General features: G+C 50.4%; 2 protein-coding genes across 6 annotated transcripts in view; one reads left to right on the top strand and one right to left on the bottom strand.

The window, feature by feature from the left end:
- Positions 1-13,702, bottom strand: part of INSYN2A (inhibitory synaptic factor 2A) — a 63,085-nt gene extending 49,383 nt beyond the window's left edge. For both annotated transcript variants that reach the window (XM_004265715.3, XM_033420740.2), the window contains exon 1: positions 11,015-13,702. The gene's annotated coding sequence lies outside the window, so the exon portion shown is untranslated. The remainder of the gene's footprint in view (positions 1-11,014) is intronic.
- The window catches only part of DOCK1 (dedicator of cytokinesis 1), a 522,558-nt gene that overhangs the window by 254,815 nt on the left and 253,475 nt on the right, over positions 1-14,268 (top strand). The window lies entirely within an intron of this gene.

A 14,268-nucleotide genomic window follows, 5' to 3' on the forward strand; every position in this document is an offset into this window, starting at 1 on the left:
CAGAGTTTCATTAGTTTGAGTAAAACCATGTCCACAGATTTTTGTCTTCTGAACCTTGGCGTAACTATCTTGAGTTTGGTTGTTACATGGTATTACTTTTAATTTTTTTCTGTGCAGGTGGAGGGAAACGAGATGACACACACACTCACAAAAATGAGTAGATGGTGCAGAAGTGGTGTATGTTTTATATTTAATCATAAAGTTTATTGGGGCCCTTACAACATGTTTGGTGTAGTAAATGTGACCAGCAGGCTTGTTCTTACACTGCCCGGCTTCCTCCTTGGGAGTGGGATGTGGTCATGGCAGAATAAATTAAGAATTTAATTCAAAAATCTCAATAGCTTGGGATAACATAAACATGTTAGAGAGCGTGGAATCGGTGCAATCTCAGCCTTCTAATTGGACTCTAGATTTTGCTATAGAGGAGGAACCCCTGACCTTTCAGGGCGGGGGTGGGGGTGGGGGTGGGAATCAATAGAGGGTTGGGAATCACACCTTTGCATTGAGTTACTTCAGAGCATGTGTGTTTTGGCCCAAAGGTGTTGAATGAAATAAATAGCTTTTCATTTTTCCTTACTTTGAAATGAGAACATAAAGTATAAAATTCCACTCAATAAATAAAATCAGTGGTTAGAAATATAATTCTACGCTACTGTTCGTGATGAACATGGGGAGGAAGGAAAAGGGAAATGGGGAAATAAAATGAGAGGGAGAATGTGAGGGGAACAGTGAATGCTAGAACCGCACAGACAGACACAGGAGAGGAAGGGGAGGTGCTCAGGGAAGCCAGTCCAGGCAGAGGGCATTACATCCTGAGTGCTATTAACTGGGGATGGAGGTACAGATCGTTCTGATGGACCAGAGCCACTACCGTCAGCTTTCCCACTGCTCTGTCTCAGGCAGCTGCAGCAACCCTTCTCCTCCTGTCCGGAACGGAGCTGGACATTTCCTCCCAGGGCAAAACAAAAATCAAGCCAAGGACAGGTAACTGAGGCGGGACCATCATACAGCTTCACATTTTATGAAGCACCCAACACACAGTGAACACAAGTGTTAAACTGAGTGAATAATCACATTTTAAGCTGCCGCTTCTGTGTTCTGCTTCTGTCTTTTAATCTCTCTGGCACCTTGCTGGAACTGATGCTCTCTTCCTTCACAGGGATTGTGGTAAAGGGAGAGAGAACAGAGGGGTGAGACTGTGGAGGTTCAAGAAGTTAGTGTCATTGTGCGTAAGCAGTACTGCTGATCCTGAAATGATTCTCTGCGCCCATCAGAATCCTAAAAATAGTGTTTTAAAGGAAAACATAAGTCTTCCTAAAACCTCAAACGACCCCTTTGTACTTGGCTTTCTTGAAACTTTGGAGGAGAGCACAGCATTGAAGAAGTGGTACCTTTTACAAGTTTTGTTGTTGTTGTTTTTAAAGACAGCCTTTCTGGCCACGTAGGGGAAAAGGATCCGAAGGGAGGCTGTGCTCATCCCAGAGGAAGTAGGAGAACATGCATCTTCCTCAAGGCCTCCATCCTTGGGCCTGACTCTCTAGAATATGTATACTGGTCCCCAGCCCAGTCCAGGTAGTTAGAATTTCTGGGGAAACTGGTGACAGGGTGGCCAAGATCGTTTTGATAATGCATGCAGGATGAAGAACCACTGGTCTCCGTGTTTTGTTTTGTTCCCCTCATTTTCTTGTATTTCCTGCTGTATCCCTGAAGCTTGGAGCTACATGTGACACATAAAAGGTACCCATAAATATTTAACGAATGAAGGGATGAATGAGTGATGTCTCAGGGGAGCAAGCAGAGCCGTCCCCTTCTAGTTTTTCTAGAATGAACCTGGGACTCAGCCAAGGGTTGCCGATCACCAAACAGCCCAGGTCGAGGCCAGCAGAGTGGGCTTTCCGTGGCTCTGTTCATGGAGCAGCAGTGGGCGTGGATGCCCCTTCCACAGAGAGGGACAATTAGTGACCTGTCATTGTCATCGTTTAAAATACAGGCCTTTTGCAATGTGGATTAATTATCAAGTGGCGAATTCCAGGTAAACTGTCACCTGGCAGGTCCATAGCAGGAATATGACACATTCACATCTTTGTTTCTTTGGATGATTCCGGTTGGGGGTGCAGCACATCTAGGATTCTGCCCCTTCTTAGGAGTTCCGTGGGTGGGGACAGCTCTTCTCACCACAGGGATCTGGGGTTGGAGATCAGTTATTAGTGCCAGTGCTTTTCAGTGAATGATTTAGATGTAGGATTTTATAAGTTAGCAAGGGGGTACACAAGGTCATTCCTGGTCATTCCTGGATATGTCGTATCACACGGCGCTTAAGAACTGGGCTTTAGAGACTGACTGCCTGGCTTTGAGTTCTGGCACTTCCACACGTTAGCCCAGAATCCTGAGCATGTTATATGACCTGGGCAAGTCAAGGTAATGCAACGCTGATGTTTCTATCCTGCTTGGCCTGGGTTAGGTACCATTTTGTACTTTATCCATGTTCTTACATTGCGTTCTCCAAATACTCTCTGAAGGAGGAGTTACCATATTTTAAAAGGTGGAGAAACTGAAGCACTGAGAAATGAGTCTGTGTCCACATCACCCAGATAGTAACTGGCAGAACTGGGGATGCAGGTGTGGACAGTGTCCCCTGGACATGGCTCTCAGTGCTCTGATCCTGTGATGAGGGCTCAGGAGGCTGGTGCCTATGAAGCCCTCAGTATGTGGTCCTGGCGATGCTGCTGCTGGTGATGAAGTGCTGTTGACAAGGACAACGCACTTGCGAATACGTTATGGGTGTAGATGACACTGGATATGTTATTTGAGAGAAACAGGTTTGAGAACCACTTGTTAGGTTTCCACTTTGGCTGATTAAAAAGTATACAGTTGGACTTCCCTGGTGGCGCAGTGGTTAAGAATCCGCCTGCCAATGCAGGGGACATGGGTTTGAGCCCTGGTCCGGGAAGATCCCACATGCCGCGGAGCAGCTAAGCCCGTGCGCCACAACTACTGAGCCTGCGCTCCAGAGCCTGCGAGTCACAACTGCTGAGCCCATGTGCCACAACTACTGAAGCCCGCATGCCTAGAGCCCATGCTCCGCAACAAGAGAAGCTACTTCAATGAGAAGCCCGTGCACTACAATGAAGAGTAGCCCCCACTCGCTGCAACTAGAGAAAGCCCGCACGCAGCAATGAAGACCCAATGCAGCCAAAAATAAATAAGTAAAAAAAATAAAAAAAGAAGTATATAGTTGTCCGAGGTTTTTACTTGAAAACAGGCCATGCCAGTGGTCATTTTCACATAATCTTTAGATCTAGAGTTAGAATTGAGGTGATGCTTTGACGTAAATAGAATTTAAATGGTCACTAGGAATGAATTGAGAGCCAGGGGCCCTGGATTCCAGTCCATTCTCTGCCACTCACTCAGCAGTTGATCATGCTCCATCGAGAAGCCATGGCTCCCCTGAGCTTCCCCTCCCAACAAGAGCAGGTGATATTTTCATAGACCCAGTGTTGCCAACCATGTGATAAACTCCATCGTTTAGCCTAACCCTTGGGGATTTTTGCCACACTAGAAAACCTGATAGAAACAATAAATAAAGCAGAGACATACTTAGAGGAGAGTAAATAGTATACATGGAGACAAATAGAAATAGCAAAAACAAAACAAACAAGAATGGAAAATACTTTTATGAAGCCACTGAACTAACAACTACTTTGAAAACAGACAGTAAATACTTGAGAGAATCAGCTATCATGGGGTTTTTCAATGGCCTGAGAAGTCAAATGAAAAATATGGTTTTAAAGTGAGCAACTTATCTTTTTTAACATTTTTAAAATTTCAAACTTTCCACGCTTGCACGTGGTATGAACTTTTCTTGGGAGTGATTCCTCGGCACACTTCTACAAGCTAGGTGAGTCTTAAGTGCATGACTGATGGGAACTAGTTGTCTAGTTGTTTGTGCCATGCAGTTTCAACAAGGAAAAAAGAAACAAACAAACAAAAAAACCCCAAGTCTTTATGAGCCGCTCTGGTATTGATTAGAACAGAAGAACTACGTTGACAGGTCTGGCACCAAAACCAAGGGAGTGGACATGTCATGACATCATATTGAGAGGTGGGGTCAAGGCTAAGAGATCAGATGTCTTCTGGTGGTCTTGGGTTGACCCAGTGAACTCTCCGGTATTTTGGTAAAGTGAAGATTCCTTTCAACCCCAAAATGTCAGCATTTGGGGTAAAAGAGCATTTAATCTCTTGGATTGAGGCGAAATAGAGTCATCATCTGTCCTGTTCTTCTCCCTTGTGTCTTTCACTCTAACACTAGGTCACTAAACTTAAACGTATTCTTTCTTGCTTTATTCTTTAAATTTTATTTATCTATATATTTTTGGCTGTGTTGGGTCTTCGTTGCTGCACGCGGGCTTTCTCTAGTTGTGGCGAGCGGGGGCTACTCTTCATTGCGGTGCATGGGCTTCTCACTGCGGTGCCTTCTCGTTGCGGAGCACGGACTCTAGGCGTGCGGGCTTCAGTCGTTGTGGCACGCAGGCTCGGTAGTTGTGGCTTGCGGCTCTAGAGCGCAGGCTCAGTAGTTGTGGTGCATGGGCTCAGTCATTGTGGCTCACGGGCTCAGTAGTTGTGGCTCGTGGCTCTCGAACGTGGGCTCAGTAGTTGTGGCTCGTGGCTCTAGAGTGCAGGCTCAGTAGCTGTGGCACGTGGGCTCAGGAGTTGTGGCTTGTGGCTCTAGAGTGCAGGCTCAGTAATTGTGGCTCGCGGGCTCAGCAGTTGTGGCTCGTGGCTCTAGAGCGCAGGCTCAGCAGTTGTGGTGCACGGGCTCAGTAGTTGTAGCTCGCGGGCTCCGGAGTGCAGGTTCAGTAGTTGTTGCGCATGGGCTCAGTAGTTGTGGCTTGGAGGCTCAGTAGTTGTGGCACACAGGCTTAGTTGCTCTGCGGCATGTGGGATCCTCCTGGACCAGGGCTCGAACCTGTGTCCCCTGCCTTGGCAGGTGGCTTCTTAACCACTGCGCCACCAGGGAGAGCCGGCATTCTTTCTTTAAAAACTCAGCTTCTACTCATGTGAACTTTTACCAAAGGAAACTCTATAAGGTTGAGTTTGGGGGTGGAAAACCCCAGACCTTTGATCCTCTTTTCTTTCCTGATCACTGTGTGGCCCAGATGTAAGGACTGTCCATCTCCAGAAGCTGTCTTCATTGTTAGCAACTTCTCACAAGACTTCCTTTTAATTCCTACTTCAAAACAACTTGAAATGGAAGCAAAAAAATTTGTCCAATCTGGAGTCTGTGAATTTCTAGCAAGATCACTGACTAGGTTTATTGTTAATAGCCTCATTAAATATTCATGAAGCACCTGTTATTTGATAGGGCTATTCTTAGTCCTTTAAGAATTTCTCTGTGTTGAGGATCCTTTGATCCAGTTTTCTTCTCTCTGAGAGTATATCTCATGGACATTGTAAGAAGTCAGAAATGATGAAGAAGTTATCTTTTAAAATAATATTTCCAGTTGGAAACTCAAGTTCAAATTTCTAATAGTAATCATATCTTTCCCCCCAAATCTGCTGGCTCCCTGGCTTCTCTGTTTGCATTGATTCCCCAACCACCATGTCTGCCTGGGTTAGTAGCATCATTAAATGCCTTCTTCGCGTTGCCATGTCATAAAGATTTGCTGCCGAGGATGTCTCTCTCCCAGCCACCCCCTTATATACCATTCCCACTGCACCAGTCACCTTTGCTACCAGTTAATTCTCACCTGTCACACCCTCTCAGCCGATCTCTAGCTGTCAAGACTTAATCTTCTGGAAGTGTATGTGATTGGTCAAAACATTCAGTGGTTACCCATCGCCAGTGAACACAGGACCTTTCTTTCCTGCCTGTTCCTGTGTTAACTGACTTCAAATTGCTTCTTCACGCTGATCTTCACCCCGAGACCTTTGCCCAGTGTCACTTCTTTTTTTTTTTTTTTTTTTTTTTGCAGTACGCGGGCCTCTCACCGCCGCGGCCTCTCCCACCATGGAGCACAGGCTCCGGACGTGCAGGCCCAGCGGCCACGGCCCATGGGTCCAGCCGCTCCGCGGCATGCGGGATCCCCCCGGACCGGGGCACGAACCCGTGTCCCCTGCATCGGCAGGCGGACCCTCAACCACTGCGCCACCAGGGAAGCCCCCCAGTGTCACTTCTAACCCTTCCCACACAAGTCTCTTGCTCTGAGTACGTGGCAGCTGTGCTTAAGCTGCAGAATTTGTGTGTACGGGGCCAGTCTCAACCCTTGTCTCAGCCAGGACATTACCCTTTCCTGCCTGGGAACCTTCACAGCACACCGCTGGTCCTCTCCTGAGCCTGCCTCCCACCTCCTCTCACCCTCCTGCCCTTGAACTTCTTGAGGACCTCTCACTCATCTTGCAACGCCTCACACATTGCCATGGCCACTGTTGCTACTGTCGGGTACATTTCCACAAACCAGCCTTCCTTTCTGGACCAAGCCATCTGTGTATCAATCTACTTTCCAGTGCTTGCCCATTATCAAGTCCAGGTTTAATAGTTCCATTACATTTCCAAGGATGCTAAAATCACTTACTACAAAAGCAAGCAGCTTCCAGGGAGCAAAATGCAGATCATATGAGGTGTTCTGAGTCTAACTACTAAGTACACACAGAAAAACTAAAGAGATAGGCAATAGACAAACACTGGATACTTCCTGGGGAACAGCCACTATGGAGCGACCCACATCACTGGTGGGATGACCTAGAAACACAAACGAAGATTGGTCAGTTTCATTATCGTTGACAGTGGAGATGCTGAACCTCCAGGGTGATTTCTTAACTGAGCAGCTGAAACGAGGCCCCCAGACCATCAGCCTCCTTTTCCTGCCCTTTTCTCTCTGGAGTCTTGGTGAGGCGAGAGTAACTTTTATTTGCAGGGCTGCGTGTAATATTTCTGGCATCCCAAATCCTCCTTCTCATGTCTTTCATATGCTGTAGTTATTTCATTTTATGCCCGAGGCTAGATTATTAAGGATTGAATTGGAATTTTCTATAGTAACTGCGATATAAACTTCGACTAGCCTTTTGCTATGCTGTTGTGATTTTTCAAAAAGTTTCTTCACCCGTGTCTTGGCCATAATAGAGTAACTCGGGTGAAGGTTCAGTGTGTAAACGTGAGTCGCTTTCCTCCTTTTTTGCTCCAGTTCCTAATAGCAAGATGACATGGTAAAGAGACCTTGTCTGTGGATGTACAATACTTTGAATAATCAGTTCAATACTCTACAGAAGCAATATTCGCAATGATATATTTGAAGACCGTTCTTTCCAGATTCCTTGGAAATATGGTGTGAGCCAAAACGTTTATAATTTAGAAACCTAAGTCTTTTAAGTCTTTCTTGTCCTTAATATCTGCTTTTCTGTAGTCGAGTTAATTTTCTTTCTCTCCCAACTAGAGCTGGGAATATGCACTCAGCAGAAAGACACAGAGCCGTCAGGTTAAAGTGTTTTGTTTTTATTTACATCAGCGATTTGTCACTTGATAATTAATAACTTTGTCTACCTTAGAGCCCCTCAACTCATTCACTGTGGTGTGAACGTTGTCTCAAGTACGTATGACTCATACCCATACCGAATGTCACAGTGGCTTATGGTGATATTGCTGTGCACCTACCCCTATGGTAGAGGGGGTGTCTGAAAGAGTTTATATCAGGAATTGAATTTGGAACCCGGAAATGTCTCCCAGTTATGTTTTTTGTCAATCTGAGAGGTCAGATTCTTGGGTGCTTGGAGACACTTCAGGGTCTCTGGACCTGAAAGAGATACATTATCATACACGGTCCAAAGGTTCAAACTTGTAATTTGTACGGCTTACTGTTTAATACTAAGCAGCCTCTTCCTACGAATCCCAGCAGGGTCCCCACCATGTGGCAGTAAATCTCTGTGTTCTGTCCTTAATATATAAGAAAAATAGACTTTAAATATACACTGATTAAAAGTTATAAGGTTTTTCTACATCTATGTTATAGGTTAGCCCAAATATTAAAGACGTATCCAAATGTTTGTATGCAAATACCCTGGTAATAAGAGTGTTGTCATGTCATATCAGTCATACTAAATTTTGCTTTAAAGTATTGAAGTCACTCCATAATGAAATATTAAAATCAAATATGTGAGGAGACTAAAAAGAAACTGCTTCATAAATTATGTCAGCTCATTTCGTTGGCTGGGGAATGAAGGACTCAGGGGAAGAGGTTGCTAAGGGAGTTGGTGATGAAGGAACTGTTGAAAATAACAATGCCAGTTTTGTCTGGGGCATCATCATGACCCCATAGCCCCTAATTGACCATGGTTGGCCTTAAATAGGCAGGCATAATTGGTGTGGCTCCCCGAGCTTCTGATTGGTTAAAGCAGCAGCCTTGCTGTGCACCTACTCAGGGGTCCGGTGGGCTGGTCCTGGTGACCCGGTCACTGCCCCCCTAAATTGATGCTGGCCCTTAAGACTGCCGCTTTGCAGTGTAGCTGTGATTTCTTTATCATGGAGAAGCGGCCTGTCCCCCACATAAGTAATCTGCTTCTCATACAAGAGTTCAGTTGTTGTAGCTCTAAATGAGACAGCCGTGGGTGAGAGCAGACAAGAGAATACAAATGCGGAGCTAAGTGAACACATCTGTCCAACTGCTCTGCTGGATTCAACTCTTCATTCTGAGAATCATTTTTATTTTCTGACTTCTTATTTCCTTGTGCAGGAATCTTCCCCGTAGACCAGTGCTTTTCACGCCCAAGTCTTTTCATTAATTTACTTATTTACTTAATTTTATTTTTCTCTACAGAGGGAGAACTAAAAGAAATACCTTACATGTGGGGAAAACAAATGTGGCAGAACAGAGAAGCCCCCGAAGTCAAGAGATTAAGAGAGAACCCAACTTTCCCTAGACTTTCAAAAGCTTTCCAGCCTTGGCCCGATTAACCTATGTCATCGCCAGTGGTTGTGTGTCTCAATAGGATAATGGGCCTGAGTTAAGTAAAAGCTAGTGCCTTAATCACAATAATAAACTATAGTAAGTTTAAAGGTAACCTCTGCTTTTCAGGGGTACCCATCTTTAAGTAGAGGCCTCTCCTTTAGCTAAGAAATTAAACTGAATCGTCCTATCTTCAAGGAAATGATGAATTTCGTGAAGAAAAGCTCGAACTCTCTGTAGCTAACGTAATTTATGCAAAATCATGCAATTAGTGATAGCTGCGCTAGACATTTTTTTCCTCCAAATGCTCCTGTAATAAAACCATCCTGAGTAGCAGTGCCATCTAATGTAAGTAGTAAACATAGATAGTGAATTATTAATATCTGGTGAGGCATGCAGATGGCAGGACTTCCATTTTTCCTTTGAGCTGACAGCACATTTGCTAATCATTCTGGCAAAAAAAAATGGCAAAGATGAATATGAACTTTTCTTTGAAAAGTAACATTCAACAGGATATGAATGTAATAAATAGCACACAATGTGAATCGTAAAACCCAGCACTTTCCGCCTCTGCAGAGTGAAATGATGGTTATACTTTCTGCTGGATCCGTAGCATAAGCTTAATGAGGGTAAAGCGTTTTCATACGTGTACCACTCGTCAGGAATGGCCCAGGTCAGGTGATCTGGGTGGTAGTTTTCAATCAAATCCCCAGTCCGGTAACCTTGACATTTCCCCCCCCCCAACCCCCCCCCCGCCCCCGTCACCCGGCAAATGGAAAGGGAACCTCCTGGTTAGTGCTCATCCAAGGGAAAACCTCCAAACGCGCTGGCCTGGACCCTCCTAGTCTGAGATGTAGTCCTGTGAAATGATCGCGTGGGTTCCCAGCCAAGGCAGGGCTGGCCCAAAGTTCCTTCCCTCTCTTGGCCACTTCACCTCGGGATGCTTCCGCAGAATTTACGCGCCGAAGCAGACAAGGTCAAATTCAACGGCTTCACTGCCGCTCATGGTTCAGCGGCCCGACCGGGCGTCCAGCCCTCCGGCACAGACCTGCAGCAGGAGAGGGCTCAGGGCCCCGCTCTGCAGATGAGCCAGACGCACCCGGTCCTCCCCGATTTACACCAGATGCGCCTCTCCTCCCCCACTCCTGGCATCCCCTTATCGCTAGCTCCATCTCCCTGTGGCATATTTTGGGCTAGGAGAATGCTGAGGTCATGGGGACAGGCTCTTTATCCTGACGACGGAGATGCCGGCCGGGAACCCTGAGCATGAACCAGCAAGACGCAGACTCTGCTCTTGACTTCGGGCTCCAGGCGCTGCCCGGCCCCGGGCCGGCCCGCGGGCTCCCTCCTCCCTCCTGCCCTGGTTCGCCAGCAAGCCTGCTTAGCCCGGTCTGCAGCCTTGGTTGGTTTCCCACGCCTGTCCCGGTCTGACTCGGGATGCCGAGCCCCCGGAAGGCCCGCGGGCGCCGACCCCGGCCCGCAGCCCCGGGAAGGTGCCAACCCGAGCGAGCCCTGGCGCCACGGGAGGAGACGGGCATTTCACGTGGGCAGCTGCCTTCGCTCTGCCCACGCCTCTCCATCGCGGCCGGCGCCAGGGCCCCTCCACTCGGACTTTTGCCCCCGAAGTTAATCAGCCGTACTTGCCAGTTCGCTTTAGTTTGGAAAAGACTTAAAAACCTCGAAATCTGCCGGGGCCACGGCCGCCCCCTGATCCCCCCAGTTCTGCCTGGCTCGGGCTGTCGGGCGCTCACGAGGCTGTGGCGTTTGTCTAGAACGGACATCGCAGACACGCAGCCCCGCTCCTCCCCGGCCGTCGCCAAAGTTGCCTGACGCCCCTCGGCGACCCGGCCATGCCAGATGCAGTTGCGTAACCTCCCGCCCCCGCCCGCAGCCCGCCGCCCGCCGCCGGGTTCGCTCCCGGCTGCACCCCGGGAGCCGCCGAGTCCCCGGCGAAGCCCGTTCGGGGGCGAGTGCGAGCTCCCGAGCCGGGGTCGGCGCCCGTCCCGGCGGTGTTCTGCCCGCGGCCAAGTGCAGCGGGCGCCGGGGCGCGGGAAGAGGGCGCGCGGGGCTCCGCTTACCTTCGGCTGCTTACAGATAAGTCGAGGTCGGTGCAGCGCTGGGCTCGGGCATGTCTCACCGCGGACCCGGGCAAGCCTGGAGCGGCACGCAGCACTCAGGGCAGAGCATCCGCGGCGAGGCTCGCCGGGCTCGCGCGGAGGAAGGCTCGGCTCCGGAGATTTGGCCGGCTGCGCGCCCGCCGCCCGCCCCCTCCACGGCCGCCGGCCCGGCCCGCCCGGCCCGGCCGGCCCCCGCGCCGCAGCTCGCGTCCCTCTGGCCCGGCTCAGCGACGCGCGCGGGGAGGCAGCGGCTTGGCCGGCTCCGGGGATGCCCGCGCGCTCGCTGGCTCGCGGCGCGGCGGAGGCAGCCACAGCCACCAGGCTCCGTGCTCCTCCGATGTCCTCATTTACTGCGATTGTCTCCGGCGAGATCTCGGAGCAGAGGCCGGGAGGCGGGGGCGGAGACGGGGAGGCAGCGGGAGGGAAGTCCTTGCCGCCGCCCCCGGGTCCCAGCTACTCCGCCGAGCCGGGCGGCCGGAGGACAGGGCGCCGGAGCCGCGCGCCCGCCGCCTGTGCGCCCGGCTGGCAGTGAGGCGGGCGGAGCCCGGGGCCCCGCGGGGCGGGAGCCGGGGCGGCGCGGGGCCGGACCGGGCCGCGTGCGTGGGGTGGGGGGACCCGAGGGAGCGGAGCGGGCGGGAGTGCAGGAGCCCCCGCCCGCCGACGCCCGAGCCTGGGGAGGAGGTGGAAAGAGCCGCCGGCGGCTGCCGCCTGCGCGCCGGGCTCTACCGCGGCGCGTCCTCGTGGTTTCTGGGCTGCAGGCGGCGCTGCGCGGCCCGGGAACTTGTTGAGCCTACCCTGGAGCTGGAGCCGCCTCCGGAGCAGCTGGAGGGTGGGGCCCCCTAGGTTTTTACCGGGAGGGGTCGGTGGGGACCCCGCGCGATGGCCGCCTGCTGTGCCGGCCGACCCAGCCCAGCGGGGCTTTGAAATCCAGGAGCGCGGGGGGTAGGCGCCTGCCCCCTCACCTGCGGATTGCTGCCCAGTGAAGGCCAGGGTCAGGGGCGCGTTGCCTTGGGCCCAACCCGGGGTCAGCCCCCCTTAAGTGGAGACTGACCGGCAGGGTCGTTGCGACTGGCCTGGGGACCCAAGTGGGGCTGCCTGCGGCGTTCGTTGCCCGCTGACCTTTAGGAACACTCCAGAGCCGGCGCCACCGCTGCTCCTAACCGAGACCCTCCCCCTCCACTGACGCTCACCACCCACCTGCCAGGCCAGAGCGCTTGCTGCGTTAGTTTCAGGCCAGAGTGGAGCTCGCTTGGGGAGGCACAAGGAGCTACACCCGCTGCCCCCCCAAATCCACCTATGAGTGGGTCCTCTGAGCTCAAAGCACCTGGCCCCAAGGGCTTTGCTAATTCCTGGCAGGACCTGGTGCCGTGCCTGCGATGAGACAGCCAGCTAGCTGCGGGTCACCTGGCTCCCTAAATTGTCTCAGGCTTGGGGCTTGAAGTTCATTCTCTTTGAACATGCCTGAAAGTAGCCACGTTCATTAGACTTAATATTTCCCAAGAAAGGTCAGAGAAATGGTAGACCGGAGGGCAGTGCCAGGTTCTGGGGAATGAATTGGGAGGACAGTTGGTGTCGTCCTTTCACTCAAGCACCTCTTCAGACACAGTTGCTGGTGCACACACCCCGCCTGCTCATCCCTGACGCACCAGCCCTGTGCCTGGGACTCAGCCATTGCTGGGTCCTTGGTCACTGAGTTGAACTGAGCCTAGCTCCATGCTTTATATAGTGTCAGTTCTTTATAACTCACTTTATACGAAATTCTTTATTTGTCTGTACATGTATGCTTGGGGTGATGTTTCCAGACATTACACAAGAAAAGCATCCTGAAATCTCCTTTTCTCTCATCCTTTGGGATACAACTCCACAATCCTTGGCGTCCAGATATGCCCAGGAAGGGATTCCAGAACCTGTGGATCCAAACTCTCTCACCGTGCTCTTTATTATCCTTTCTTAACCTAGATTCTTCAAGGCTCATTTTCAGCCTGTTTACTTCTCTGGCTGGTAGTGGCGCTGGTGGGGCTGGCTGGAGAGATTTGCCAGGTGATGTGTGAGCAGCTGGGAAACCTGTAACCCCTGTTCTGCCTGGAAGGGAAACGATATTGGGGATGTGTAGGACTTGGGGACATTCATTGCCAGGTGAGAGGGATCGTTGCCATGGATGCCTGCAACGTAGTCCTCCAGGGATGAGCTGTTGCCACTGGGGGTTCAATAATCTCTCCCAGTGGTCTGGGCAACTTTCTGTAAATCTTGCTTTATTGCTAATGCATAACATCGAAATCTGTCTTCCATCTCTTAAACGTGTCACTGTAAATGAAGCTGCCAGGGCATCCTGAAATTGTGCTGGTGGTAATGGAAAACTAAATTTTTAGGGACCATGAGTGAAAACAGATAAACATAAATGCATAAATGCATGCCGAGAACAGAGCTGAGCCACAGGTGGCAGCGTGAAGCTGGCAAGCTCCAGGGACAGTGGGGTTTGTGATCCACATGATGTATAATTCTGGGAAGAAAATGGAAAGCTGTAATTGGCAGGTTAGAAAACCCACTTAATATGAAGAGGAGGACTTAATTGTCCTTTTTCGTATCATCAAGACTACTTTTAGTTGTTCATGGATCTAGTAGACACGAGTCTATTAAAATTATTGGTATTCCCCCTCTTTTTTTTTTTTTTTTTTTTTGCGGTATGCGGGCCTCTCACCGTTGTGGCCTCTCCCGTTGCGGAGCACAGGCTCCGGACGCGCAGGCTCAGCGGCCATGGCTCACGGGCTTAGCTGCTCCGCGGCACGTGGGATCTTCCCGGACCGGGGCACGAACCCGCGTCCCCTGCATCGGCAGGCGGACTCTCAACCACTGCGCCACCAGGGAAGCCCCTCCCTCCTCTTGTTTGAAGTAAAAAACTATTTGTCTGTCGTATTACTTAATGGCAGGTCTTCAGCTTCACGAAGGTAAATAATGGTGAGACATTGTCGCCCCTTACCTTAGGCTGTGGAGAGGTGTTCCACGTGGGTGAAGTTGATGCGACATCATGCTCTAATCTTTAAAGCAAACGCTGTGATGGGGGCTGGCCGGGGACACAGGGAATTCAGCCATCTTCCTGCTCCCAGATCCCCATGGCATTATTTTTTATGGATGGAAGTGTGCGTATTTTTAAGGTGTAGAATAGATCGTGTTTAGTTCTTTCGGGAGAGGAGTTAAAAGTTGGTATAGAAAGTAGA

Source organism: Orcinus orca, chromosome 14 (genome assembly GCF_937001465.1).
Source record: "Orcinus orca chromosome 14, mOrcOrc1.1, whole genome shotgun sequence".
Taxonomy (NCBI): Eukaryota; Metazoa; Chordata; class Mammalia; order Artiodactyla; family Delphinidae; genus Orcinus; species Orcinus orca.